Raw genomic sequence first — 12,665 nt, 5'->3', positions numbered from 1 at the left:
TAAGAGGTGAATTTCTGAAAGTAGGAGTTTGGGGAATTAAGAAATAATTCTACTTGATCCTGAATCACTGAACCTTGTTTAATGATAGGAAGTTTTCAGAGGAGGGAAGTGGATTGGATTGGGAGGAACACTCATCCAAAGGGCCCCTTCTTAGTCAAACTGTTTTTGCATTGCTCCATGAGTTTTGCAGTTGGGAATAGGATTTCTGGCCCAGGAGTTACCATGTTTCTTAAAGCTTGACTGGTTTCTCCCATGAGTGGCAGAAAGTGGCCTGTACAGGGAGAGATCCCAACAGACTGGTGTACTGAAATATAGTCATGCATTTAAGGGACATTTAATGACATCCTAGTTGATTGCCATGTAAATAGAGACAAATTCAAACAAAAACATACCTTAGATATTTACTGAGTTCCCTGATGGCTGAAGCTGGTTCTTAATATGTATTTGTTTATGATATAGCAATCTCTCTGTAGATACTGACAGCTCAGTATATTATGATTAGAGATCCATAGCTCTTTTCTACATTGGGTTTAATGTCTTAAATTCTAAAAGGCACCCTATTGAAACATGCCTTCTAAAATAATAAAACCTGATGAGGGGACACCTAGCATAACACATGAAGGGCAGAAACATGATGATTTTTTTTACAGATCTAACTTCAGGAAACAGTATAGTGTTTTACTGGTACATGGCAGATGTTCAATAAATATTTGTTCAATGGATTAATTAATGAAGAATGCCATAATAGCAGCTGATTTATGATGGAGGAATACATGGGCAGTCATCATGGAATTGAAAAGTAGATACATTCAGCAATTTCTCTGGCATAAATTAGGAATGGACTTTCCCGTTAAAACAAAAAATTCACACAACAAGGCTAATGCATAGTGAAATACTTTGCCAGCAGGCTTTCTGGCATTTATTTCTGTGAATTTTCTATTTATTAATAGAGAATTCACAGTGTAATTTACTTATACCTAGCTGCCAGATCAACTTTGAAATAACTGTAGGAAAATTTAAAAAATTCACTGTTTTGGAATTTGCTAGTCATTATTCTTCGAAACTGTACCAAAGATGAACATAAATAAAGGAGATAAACAGCTTGGTCTGAGACTCTTCATGGAAAGGGAACTCTGTCCAACTTGCAGGATTTTCAGAGCTCAACTGAGAGAATTCTCTGAAAAAGCAATGAGGCAGGAGTGTAGAGCTGAACTCTGGCCTCAGGGGGGCACCTAAGAGACTTTCATTTTTTTACTTGCTGTTATCAGTAAAGGACAGAAACCACTGATTCAAGGTTACAGGCATGGAAAGTCATCTCTCAAGTTCAAGATCTGTAACTAGTGTCATTTGAATGAAGGAAGTGATGGAGAAGCTGGGACCAGATGGTCATTTTGTGGAATCTGCCACTTTTGAGGAAAATAACCTTTTTCTGTAAGTAAAAGTGGACTACCTTGGAATATAAGACACAACGAGTCAGCAGAAAGGACCAATAGTCTCAATTTAAGACATGAGAATTAGACATCTTTGAGTAATATGAACCACATCAACAACAGCAAAGAAGGGGATGAAATATGTTTTTCCACAACCAAAGAAAGCCCAGTACAGCTGTTATTCAGTGTCAGTTGGAAGCAGGCATCATTTGACTGAATTTCTCTAGAATGATTGTTAAGCATTTAAAAGGAAATGCTAATCCTTAAACAGGATTTTCCCTCATCTCTTTTTGGGGGATACAGATTTGTTGTTCTTACCAGTAAATCAGTCACTGCTGAGGTTAACCTCTGTAGTCAACAATAAGAAAATCAGTTAGGATTTCCTCTTGTGATACTGTGTTTTACCTTGGTGGAAAGATACTGAAATCTGCACTAGGTTGTGATAAGGCAAATGTGTTCCCCAGCCCCTTGCCCCAGGGACATGTGAATTTATTTGATGTGTGACTTTCATAATTAAATTATGAATTTAATAAATCAACGTTGTACCACCAGCTGCTGATCTCTGACCTCATAGGCTTTAAAGCTTCCTTCTCCCCTTGTCCCATGTTTTTAAAGTTTTCCTGTAATGTCATTTTACCCCACATCCTCCCAATGTGATTAGTTTTTGAGCTGGCTATCAGTATCATGAGATTCAGGTCACATAGGAATGTTACTTCTAAAGTACTTTACAGCTCATAGATTCTATAAAAGTTTCTGTTTCCTCTTTGCTAAGCAGCAGAGGAAGTAAGAGGATGAGTGAGGGAATAGCAGCTAATATATTGCTAAGTCAGACACAGGAGATGATCCAAAAGAGGTCTAGAAAGGAATTTTAAAGAACAGTTAATTCAGTTGAAAAGAGAATTATACAAAGTTTAGGCAGGTTGTAGGAGACAGTATGTGCCAGATAGCTACAAATATGATTGAGAAGGGCAGGAGATACCCAAAGCAGTGATGACTCAGAATAGGGCTTTGAGGAAGAAATCAGGATTTCTTAACTCTGGGAAGGCTTCAGAAAGATGAAGGCAAAACAATTTTGAGAGGAAAAAATAAGGATTGGGATGAGGGAGGCAATGAATGTAATTAATCTTCCAATTAGGGTCAGATCGGTCACTGAAGCGTTATTAAGATGATGCCAGCTGAGGCCATTGGTCACTAGGCCAGGACCCATTGCCTGGGGTTTTCAGCACTGATTTCATTGATTTTTGAATGGTAGGGATACTGGGCATCATAAGTCGACTTCTATCATTCTGCCAATAAGGAAACCAAGTTCAGCAGTGGTTGAGTGACTAATTTAAAGACTGTGTGATTCCAAACAGGAATAACTGTACAAGCAGTTATTTCAGGGCTAAAGCTGGGTATCCTGGCTCTAACCAGTATCCTTACCTTCAGGCCTTGCTACCCAGTAAGGAGGAAAAGGCAGCAAAGAAAAAAAATGTCATGTGTACTCTCTATTCCTTATTTGGCCAATATGAAAAATGTGGATGATGCAAGAGATATCATAAAATATACTTCATAGTTTAATCTCTAGAGTCAGACTGATCACAGTTAAGTCCTGGCTCTGCTTTGTGACAAGTTACTTACCCTTACTGTGCCTCAGTTATCTCATCTGTGAAATGGAAATAATAATAGTAATCTGACCATAAGGTTGTTAGGAGGATACAGTGAGCAGTATAGGTAAACACTTTTAGAATGAGAGTCACATTCTTTTCCCCCATATGCCTATTCTGATTAATCACTGCTTTGGGTACCTCTGTCCTTCTAAATCAACTTATGGCTTACTAAGTGTGTTCAAATACTATATCTGAACATACGTGTTTGTGGGTTACACTATTTATTTAGAAATCAGAAATTCCTTGGACTTTTATATTGGGTGAAGTGCATGAGAGCCTTGTGAAGAAAATTATGTAGGAAGAGTAGGTATTATTGTTAAGGCAATAATAGCAATTCTGAGGAGTTCACAGTGCAGCTGGGGTTCTCTAGAAATTTCTACGAAGCCTTTTTCCTCTTGTAAGACTTTTTTTGTTTTAACTTTTTGTGCACTCATCATGTCCTACTTCCTCAATGCTATGTCGTACCTCCTCCCTTCACCTTACCTGATGCTTATGTGGCCCTTGGACTCAGTTTAATAACCACCGACCTGATCTCCTAAAGCATCAAATGCCACTACCTCCAAGTTTCCCCTAGGTAGTCAGCTTGAATATCAAAATGTTATCCTGTGGCATCTCTACTGTCAGTGTTCTGGTGAAGAATAGATAAAGATAGTCTCTTGATGCTTCATAGCCAGAAATGAAATGGCAGTAAAATCTATATCTGTCATTGGCATTTCTTCCTGTGTACAAACCCACTGACTATTTTGGCTTAACAATTCTATCAGCATTTGGAATCCTGAAGCTCTGCTGTGAGAATAGTAACTACAAGGTTAGAAACAAAATGGGTGTAATTCAGACCTCGAGGTAACCCTGAAGTGAGGGTAAGTAGCAAGAGTCAGCAAGGTGGGCAGGGAAAGAAATTGGATATACTGCCGACCCCAGTTTTTCAAAATTCTACAATTCCATCTTTTTCCTCCCATTTTTAGCCTCTTGGGGCTGATTCTATTTGTATTGCTGCTCAAAACATGCTCAGAACTAATGACTTTTTTCATCTTTCTAGTCAGTGTACTTGGTAATGCTGAATACTCAGAGAGAGCAATAGAGTGTTCTACACCATGTTTATTATTCAAGTGCACCTTCTGGGACTTTCTGGGACTTCTCATCACCAGATTCCTGACCTTCTTTTCAATCTGTCTGGCAAGTACTCAACTTGCATAATTTCTTTTAGTCAGTAATGGAAAACTGAAACTTGCAATTAACTCTCAAGTAAGAATTATATAACTATGTATGTATATATATATATATATATACATCCTGCAAAGTGATCCTAAAAGACGTTTCAGTGAGAACTGATTTTTTTTTTCATTAACTGTCTCTTATGATACCAATTTGCTCCTTTCTTCTTCTGGAAGAATGCAAATTAAATCCACTCTGTTAATAGCAATTTCTGGATATTAAGAAGGACCTGGTCATATTGTTTTTTCAGCTTCTGCTCAGAAATAAACTGTAGAGGATATAGCATCAAATTCTTAGCTTGACATTCAAAGCCTTCCACAGAAGGCTCCAACTTTCCATCCTAGCCTATTTCCTCCAAGCTTCTTACTCCACCCAAATTGACGGGCATTTTCAGGGTTTGCTAACTGTAGAGTGGGCTTGCCTAATGTGATGTTTTGCATATGCTGTGACTTCAACTTAGCAGAATTCTCCCACCTCTCTGCAAGCTCCAAAAGCCACCTCAAGGCCTGCCTCTTCTCTCAGGTGGTCCCACTCTACTGTGATATTGCCCTCTTGAATTTATGTTCCCTATTTTTGGTCACATTCACTTGGAAATTAATCACATATATCATAATAATTTTTCTTCTCATGTTTTATTGCATTTTCATTCTGGTTTTATTTATTAACTTATTGTTTATTGCTTTTATTAAGATTGCTAGATACTAAACTTATTAAGGTCAAGGCAAAACCATGAGATTTTATATCTCCCATGGGATTCATTTATTTATCTGGTGCATACAAGTTGATCAATATCTTTCTATCCGGTTGGTCCTTGCTGACAAGGGATGACATTGCAGAAATGTTTCTAGTGCTGAGGCTTAAAACATGGATTTTTCCTTCCTTTATAGAATTGTAAAGCAGTCCCATAATGTGAGAAACATTGTTTATTCACAGTGCATTATCTAAAAAGCAGATTATCTGTTTTTCTTCTTCATGTCTCCTCTCTCAACCTCTTACTCAAATTCTTTTTCTCATTTTTACTCATTGTCAAAACCTACGCTGTTAGGCTGAAGGCTGACTGCTACGCAGCTTCTAGGTGTCACAGGCAGAGATATGTCTTTCAGCTGATAACACTCACTCAAGGGTTAACATTTAGAGCTTAGGAATGTCTTTAGACAAGCTAATTAAGGGGTAGTTTGTATTGTGTTTGTGCATGTGTGGTCGTGCGTGTTTAACAAAGTAAAATAAAATTGTAAATTTTGGGGAGATTTTGCCATGAAGAGGTTAAGAGGATTGTAAGTTGTTTTGTAATTTGAACGTTGAGGTGGTAATGCAGTAAATGTCGATGAACAAAAACAGGCACCGGAGGGTCTGTGTGAATGACTCTTGGCTCATCCTACGTCCATCTACGCCTGCCTCTTCTCACCGCATTGCCCTGGATTTTAAAAATTCAAACTTAAAATAGGAAATTTCTCTATTTTTTCCCCCTGAAGCTTGTCAATGATATAAATGTTAGATACATAGTTCAATTATATATTTTTTAAATTTCTCAGTAAGCTATTCTAAAATTAGCTTTCTAATTGTGCAAATTGCTTTTTCCCCTCAGCTCTGTGCCCTTTGCCATCTTTACTGCAGTCCTCTACTTCCCCCCCTCCTTCCCAGTTTTCCACTAGCAAACAAACCCAGCAGTAATTGCTAATGTCCAAGCACGTAATTCTGGCAGCATTAGGCTTTTCATTTGACGCAACTACGCAGAGAGCTGTCTGGACATGCAGCATGAAGTTAAAGCATTTTTAAAGATTCCTGCCCATATTTTCTTCTCTTCTCTCACCGCTAAAACACAGTTGTTTATTTATTTTGTCTGCAGATGCAGAGTTTTAAACTTCTTTTATACATTTACATACTCTTATATAAATGTCCACTCGAATAATTTTACATCCATGCACAATAACAGATCAACATATACATACATGGAAACACATGGTCATCCACAAAAAGAAAAAAACACTAGGAAATAATTGAATAGCTAGGAATGAAATCGCCTTCTGTATATGAACAGGGAACTTTAGTATCTGTAGTTTACGGAAGATTGGAGGTATGACTATCTAAACACAATCCAGGGTCTAATTTGGGGTCCTTTAAGGGGATCATTATAGCATTTCTTTAATGTGTTGTATAGATTCTTACATATGACGCTGTTACCCTCTTTTTGCTAACTACTCGAATGGCGTAATTTTGATACTGGTCATTTTATGCTAGTTTTATCTATATTAAACAGAGAGAAGTATCCCTGATGACTTTTGCTTTCTCAGATGCTCCAAGCCTCAGAATGGAAAATGGTTAAAGTAGTTATCACCACCTCAGCAAAATCCTGCAGTGCCATAAGAGAAATTGCAGTAGGTCTTTTAGGTCAGAGTTCAGTTCCAGTCTAACACCATGGTTCTTTACCTGCATTACCCTGAAGAACATAGTTGGATTCTCCTGAGGAAGACCAGGCTTAATGTTTTCAAAATCTGAAGCTATCAGCCTGCAATAACCAATGCTGATAGGAAATACTTCCAGTAACTCTGAAACCATGGCCAAAGAGGTTATACAGTATGGGACCTGTAATATTTATCAGATGTGTTTTTGTGGATGAATACTTGTGTTCATGCCTGATTGCAAGATGGGGGGAGAAGGAAAATAAACAGGGATTCATTTTTAAAGTTGATTCTGCTTAGTTCAGCTAATCTCAAATTGTTATCAAATGGAAACAGGTAGAGAGACGTATCCTCCCTATAAACAGATAGCATTGGCTTCTTCATATATACACTACTTATGCCCACCCAAGATCTGTAGACAGACCTACTCTGTGTTAAAAAACAAAACCCTTGATACCGTGCTAAAGGATAAATGCATATTTTTAAAAATGTATCTATTTTCTACCTAAAATAAGAGGCAGAAGGCAACACAGATTTCCACAAGTAGATTATTATTTTGTTGAAGCTATGAAGGTGAGGAGGGAAGCAGAAAATTGTCGGCAAAGGAGTCTCTGTGAGCAAGATTTATTTCTTTCTTGTTTTCTTTTAACCTACTATGACTGCTCTATTAAGAGTCTCCGTAAGACCGGGGTCTCAGAGAGACAATTTGGTCTCCAGCCCTGGCACATCCAGCCCTGGCCAGGCGTTTCTGCCGCAGGCAGATGCGGCGTTGCGGCCGGACCGCTGTCCCCGGTGCTGAAAGGTCGAGGGCGCCCGCGCGAGCCCTTGGTATTGCTATCCAGGGTGCTGAGCGCGGGCCGCCGCAGTCCCCGAGGCCAGCCCACCCGCGCCAGCCCTCCGCAGAGCCCTCCCACCCGGCACGACCCGCCCGCCCCCCGCCAGCCTGCAGTTGACGTGGAGCAGGCGGCATAAATCAAGTCCGCGGGGCATGGAGGCTGCTGTCGCTGCAGTAGCTCAGCTTGCCCGGGGCGGGAACTCCCCCTTCTCCTTTAGCCTCCCCAGCACCCACACCCTGTCTCCCCCTTAATTCTTCCCTGGATAATAGCACCCTAAAGACAACAGTCCTAATAATAGGGTTAGAACGACGTGGGGGGGGAACCCAACAGCCCTAAACATCTCTGAAAACTGCATGGCAAAATGGAAGAAAGAGGGGGTCCCACTACTGTTTCAAAAGAGTAAGTTATTCGGTACGTATCCTCGCTCTTCCTCCCTGTCGCTCCATTTGCAGGGCTCCCGTTTCCCCTTCCCCCGACAGCTCACCTCAAAAACACTTTATAAAGCCCCCACCAGACGTGCACACACGGAATACCGCACCCTAAGTGCACCAATACTTGTATTTACCCAAGCCCATTCGGACTGCCCAGCTGCTGTCCCTTCTGGGTATGCAGCCATCCCGAGCCAGAGCCACGACCTGGGGAGGGGGCTTCTTACCTGGGCTTCTCGGGTGGATGTGTTCTCCGGGCCTCTGCAGGTTGCAAGTGTGGAGGAGCCGCGGAGCAGGGAGGGAAGGAAAGACTGCGCCTGACCTCCCCGAGGTTTCGTCTTCAATGCAACGTGAGCTCTGCCCTCATCAAAGATGGCCGTCCGTCTTGACGTCAGCAGCTTTTAATAGCCGCCCGGCGAGGGGCGGGAGGAAGTGGGGGCGGGGCACCGGCGGGGGCGGGGGCGGGGCCCGAGCTGCGGCGCGCTTGACTCGGCTCCCCGTGCGCTGCCCTGCAAACAGCCGTGTTTTCGCCTTCTATAAACACCCGAACGGGGCGATTCTTGTGACTCCATTTTAACACTCAGTCTTGGGCAAATGCGTTCAACCCGCGACTGTATTGCTGATGTTCTCTGGTGCCTGTATGTGTACATATGCGTATGTGTATAAATGCATGTGTGTATATACTTTATAATACATGTATTATATGTATATATTTGTGTGTGTGTGTGCGCGTATGTGTATATATATATTTCCCCACATCCCACCCCGTTCAGTGGAATCTGTGGTTGAGTCATGTAAGGAGAAGGGAAGGTAGAGGAGGGGTAAAAGGTAGTGATGGGAGGAGTGGGGGGAAATTTTCAGCGGCGATTTGTTTCCTCCAAAGAGGGTCCGGAGGGGCATCCCCGTCCACCCTCGCCGGCTCCATATATGGCCAGGCTACGTGGGTTGCTATTTTTATGAGTGACTTCTTCATGTTACCGAAGCAGCGTCGAGGGCTTGCAGCTCCCTTTGCTGTGGTCAGCCGGGGAGCGAGGCTGGCGCACGTTATTTTGAAGTACGTCAGAGCCAGGCTCTCTGAGCTGTGGCAGGAGTCGGGGGAAGGAGAAGGAAAGCGGAGTTAGCCCAGCCAGCGTAGGTTTGCAAAGGCTGGGGGATACAAGTTGAGTTGTTTGCCTAGGGCAAAAACGGAGGACGCTGCTTTCGGTGGAATTTGCAGTCGGCACTCGGGTTGCGTGCTGGGTGTCTTAGGGGTACCCTACGGAGTCAGGGATGCCCCGAGGAAACCGTCCTAACCGCCGGGGGAGGTGGGGGCTTAGAAACAAGGACAGCTGGGACGCCGCCGAATCTGGTGGTTCACTGAGTACCTGTGCAGGCCTCCTCGGGGGCCCTTGGGTGCTCAGATCAGGGCGGGGAGACAAAGGCTACTTGTGCTGGTCATATTAGAGATTAAAAATGATAATGATAAAGCAACAATCCTAACTGTCCTTCCTGGCCGTGCACAGGTCTGGGGAGGGGGTGGTGCGCGGATAGCTCGGCGGTGGCCGCCTCCCGGATGATTCACAGATGTTGGGGAGGCTGTCGCCGGGCTCTCCACGGGTAGGGAGGGCTGGGGAGCGCGTGGGAGGTGGGGGACCTCGCCTGAGGAACTGTTTGTACTTTTCCGGGAAGGATGTGATTAGAAGTCGTGCCTCGCAATGTTAAAACTTGATGGCCTCTTTTAGGAGATGGAAAATCCTTGTCTCGCTTAGGAGAAACCATTCAGAGCTGGGTTTGGATAAACGGCGTGCAACCTCTCCCCCTGCACACACCTGCCCCACCAAACACACACACACACACAAACACACACACACACACACACACACACACACACACATCCCACTGGCCTGAGAGCCAAGCTCAAGCAATAATACGGCCTTTGATTGCACTCTATTGCGGAGGGAGGGAAGCAGGGAGGGGGGAAAAGAAGAAGAGTTGTGAAGGCTCTGCGTTTAGAAAGAGTGGGGCTTTTAAGAATTTAATAAAGGATACCTTTAATTGAAATCAGTAGACATCATTGTTTCTTAAAGATTCTCTGGCCTGAAAAGTTTTTTTTTTTGACATATTAATGTTTGCCATAATAATTAACAGTGTTTGGATGTTTATTAAAGCCATATTCCTAAAAAAAAAAAAGGCATGTTGCTGAAAGTTTTTTACTTAAATATTCATTAAACACTTAAGATTTCCATACAATAAAGAAGAAAATCTGCAAAGTCCTTAGATACTAATTGTCAAAAGTCTCCTGATTATGGCTCTTACTTTCATTATAAACCAAGCTGGAATAGGGGGAAAGTGGCAATGAAAGCAATGTACTGCAAAATCCTTTATAGTCAGATTTTTTTTCCCCAAAATGTGACACTTTAAAAAAAGGCAGCATGCGGAAGTTTGAAGAGAAAAAAACAACCTGCAGAGAGAGAAACAAAATATCTGTATGGCCCTCAGACTAGAAATCATTCAGGCAGAAAGTTTTGTGAAGGAATGGAGGAGGTGGGGGATTTTCCAGGTTTAAAAAAAAAAAAAAAAGTTAAAAAGCAAGTATGTCAGTGATGGAGGCTTCTCCTGCAGGCAAAAGCTATGTGGAAGTCACAGGGAAGGACGGGCTTGGTTTCTGAGTTTTCAACTGCTGATGCCCCACACTGACATCTTTTAAAATGACAGATAGGAAGAGAGAGGTAGACTGTTTCGAGGCAGACTCTTTCAAGGCATTACAGAAAATACCATGGACCCTACAGGATTAGCTGGTGGCGGTGACAGCATTTTCTGTCGCTAGTGCTTGTTTTGAAAATGATGCTGTTTGAGAGGTTCTTCATCTTGCTCTGGGAAAGGTAAAAAAGTCTAATTTGGAAACATAAACATTGGGTACATAAAAGTTTGCTAAGGATAACCAGATAACCCTAAATGTATTTTGGATATGATAATGAGATTTTTTCCCCCCTAGGATTTTCTCATGGCATGATTAAAACAAAACAAAAACAAACAAGAAAACATCATCATTTTGCCAGTAGGGAACCAACAGATTCATGTTACTCAGGGTTTGCAAAGGCCTGAACCATACAGGGAAGGAACCATTGCTCCAAGATGGTTCAGCTGCCGTGGGTTATTTCTACAAAGGACCAACACAGAGTATCTAATCGTTAGGATGAGTAATGAGAAAATTACTTGCTTGGCTAGATGGATATTTACACTATGATAATTCAAGCCTCTGAAAGCTTTTTTGGTACATTATGCCCTGAAGTATTCTGGTTTGCAGTAGCTGTAGGTCCAAGGTATTTAGCTTGTATCTCAAAGGTAAGGTGCAACATTCATTGTTGACTCAATAATTACAATTTCATAAGGAATAATAATAAAAACTTGTCTAAAATCCCATGTGATCTTTCCAAAGTCAACTTGAAAATAGTTTAGAGATGGCCCAGCTTAGAAGCCCCCTCTCTAGGGTCCTCCTCTGGGAAATGCCAGGCACTCTATGACAATGTTTTCAAAACACTGTGAGGGCTCAAGAATATTCAGTTTGGGTGCAAGAATATTCAATTTGATATATCAACTGTTTTGATTCCTTGTTTGCTTTCTACATGGTTTGCTTGCCACTTTCTCTTCATATATTCTTCTAGCCCTTCACCCAGTTCCCCACCCCATTTATATATAGTGAAGTGCCTTAAAATGCCTAGAATAGTTTAGCTCTGGGTTTAAACTATCCAGGCTGTCCTTGTTCCCTGAAGCCTCTAAGGTGGATATATATTTGTGAGAGGTAAAAAGAGAACCAGAAATATTAGTTACAGTTTTTGTATTGCTGTGTTAAGAAAAAATATGACTGTGCACCCAGAATGTTAAATAACATTTATTCTTTACTACAGACAGTATTGTGGGAAGGAAGAAGGGGACTGCCCAGCAGCGAGAGGCTGGATGTTTCCACACTTTCATTCCTTGATGCAGCAAAATTACAGCCTTTCTTTTACAATGCATCCTGGGATCCTCCACAATGCTGATACATGCCTGTGGTCAAGTAGAAAGGAAGTACCTGTGACAATCAGGAACAGAGAAGCAGAGAAAATGGTAGTCCAAATTAATACATTTCAAAAAGGCTATTTGATAGGGTATCGCAGTATTCTTTGAGTAAATCTTTTAGGAATCATATTCATTCTGTAACCTCTTTGTATCTCAGTTATCTCTTAGGTAAAATGGAGACAATAATTATACCTAATTGACAAGGAAATTATGAAGCACGAAGTATCATATGAAGTATTGGCTAAATACAATAAGTCTATCATTTTGATGAGACTTTATTTCTCTAAGAAATGACATGTAACTTGGCTTTAATATGGAGGATTGCCTTTTTTCATTAGCTGTTAACTAGATATGTGTCAACATTCTGGGCCTTGGTTTTTCCATCTGTATGAACTTATTCATTTACTCAGTATTGAACATCTGCCATATGCTTGTCACTGGGGTCTCGGAAAAATTGAGTAGGGCATTGAGGGTTAGAGGGGTTAAATTACCTGGCCAAGGCCACAGCTAAGAAATGGTATAGCTTACTGTTGAACCCTGGGGCCCAAGCTCATAATTACTCTGTTTTAGTACAGCCTCTTCCAGCTCCATCAGACTCTCTTTTGCCCTCTGCAGCTACCTTCTCTGCCTCAAGACATTGTGGCTTGTGTATGCCTTTTCTCATTAGGGG

The 12,665-nt window shown here is 41.7% G+C and overlaps 1 protein-coding gene across 8 annotated transcripts in view; it reads right to left on the bottom strand.

Moving 5' to 3' along the window:
• The window catches only part of SNAP25 (synaptosome associated protein 25), an 88,213-nt gene extending 79,909 nt beyond the window's left edge, over window positions 1–8,304 (bottom strand). For all 8 annotated transcript variants that reach the window (XM_035298368.3, XM_008995747.5, XM_078371341.1 and 5 more), the window contains exon 1: window positions 8,185–8,304. The gene's annotated coding sequence lies outside the window, so the exon portion shown is untranslated. The remainder of the gene's footprint in view (window positions 1–8,184) is intronic.
• Window positions 8,305–12,665: the final 4,361 nt, after the last annotated feature.

Source organism: Callithrix jacchus, chromosome 5 (genome assembly GCF_049354715.1).
Source record: "Callithrix jacchus isolate 240 chromosome 5, calJac240_pri, whole genome shotgun sequence".
Classification (NCBI taxonomy): Eukaryota; Metazoa; Chordata; class Mammalia; order Primates; family Cebidae; genus Callithrix; species Callithrix jacchus.
Note: the sequence above shows the minus strand (reverse complement) of the source record. Positions and strands in the feature narration are given on the sequence as shown.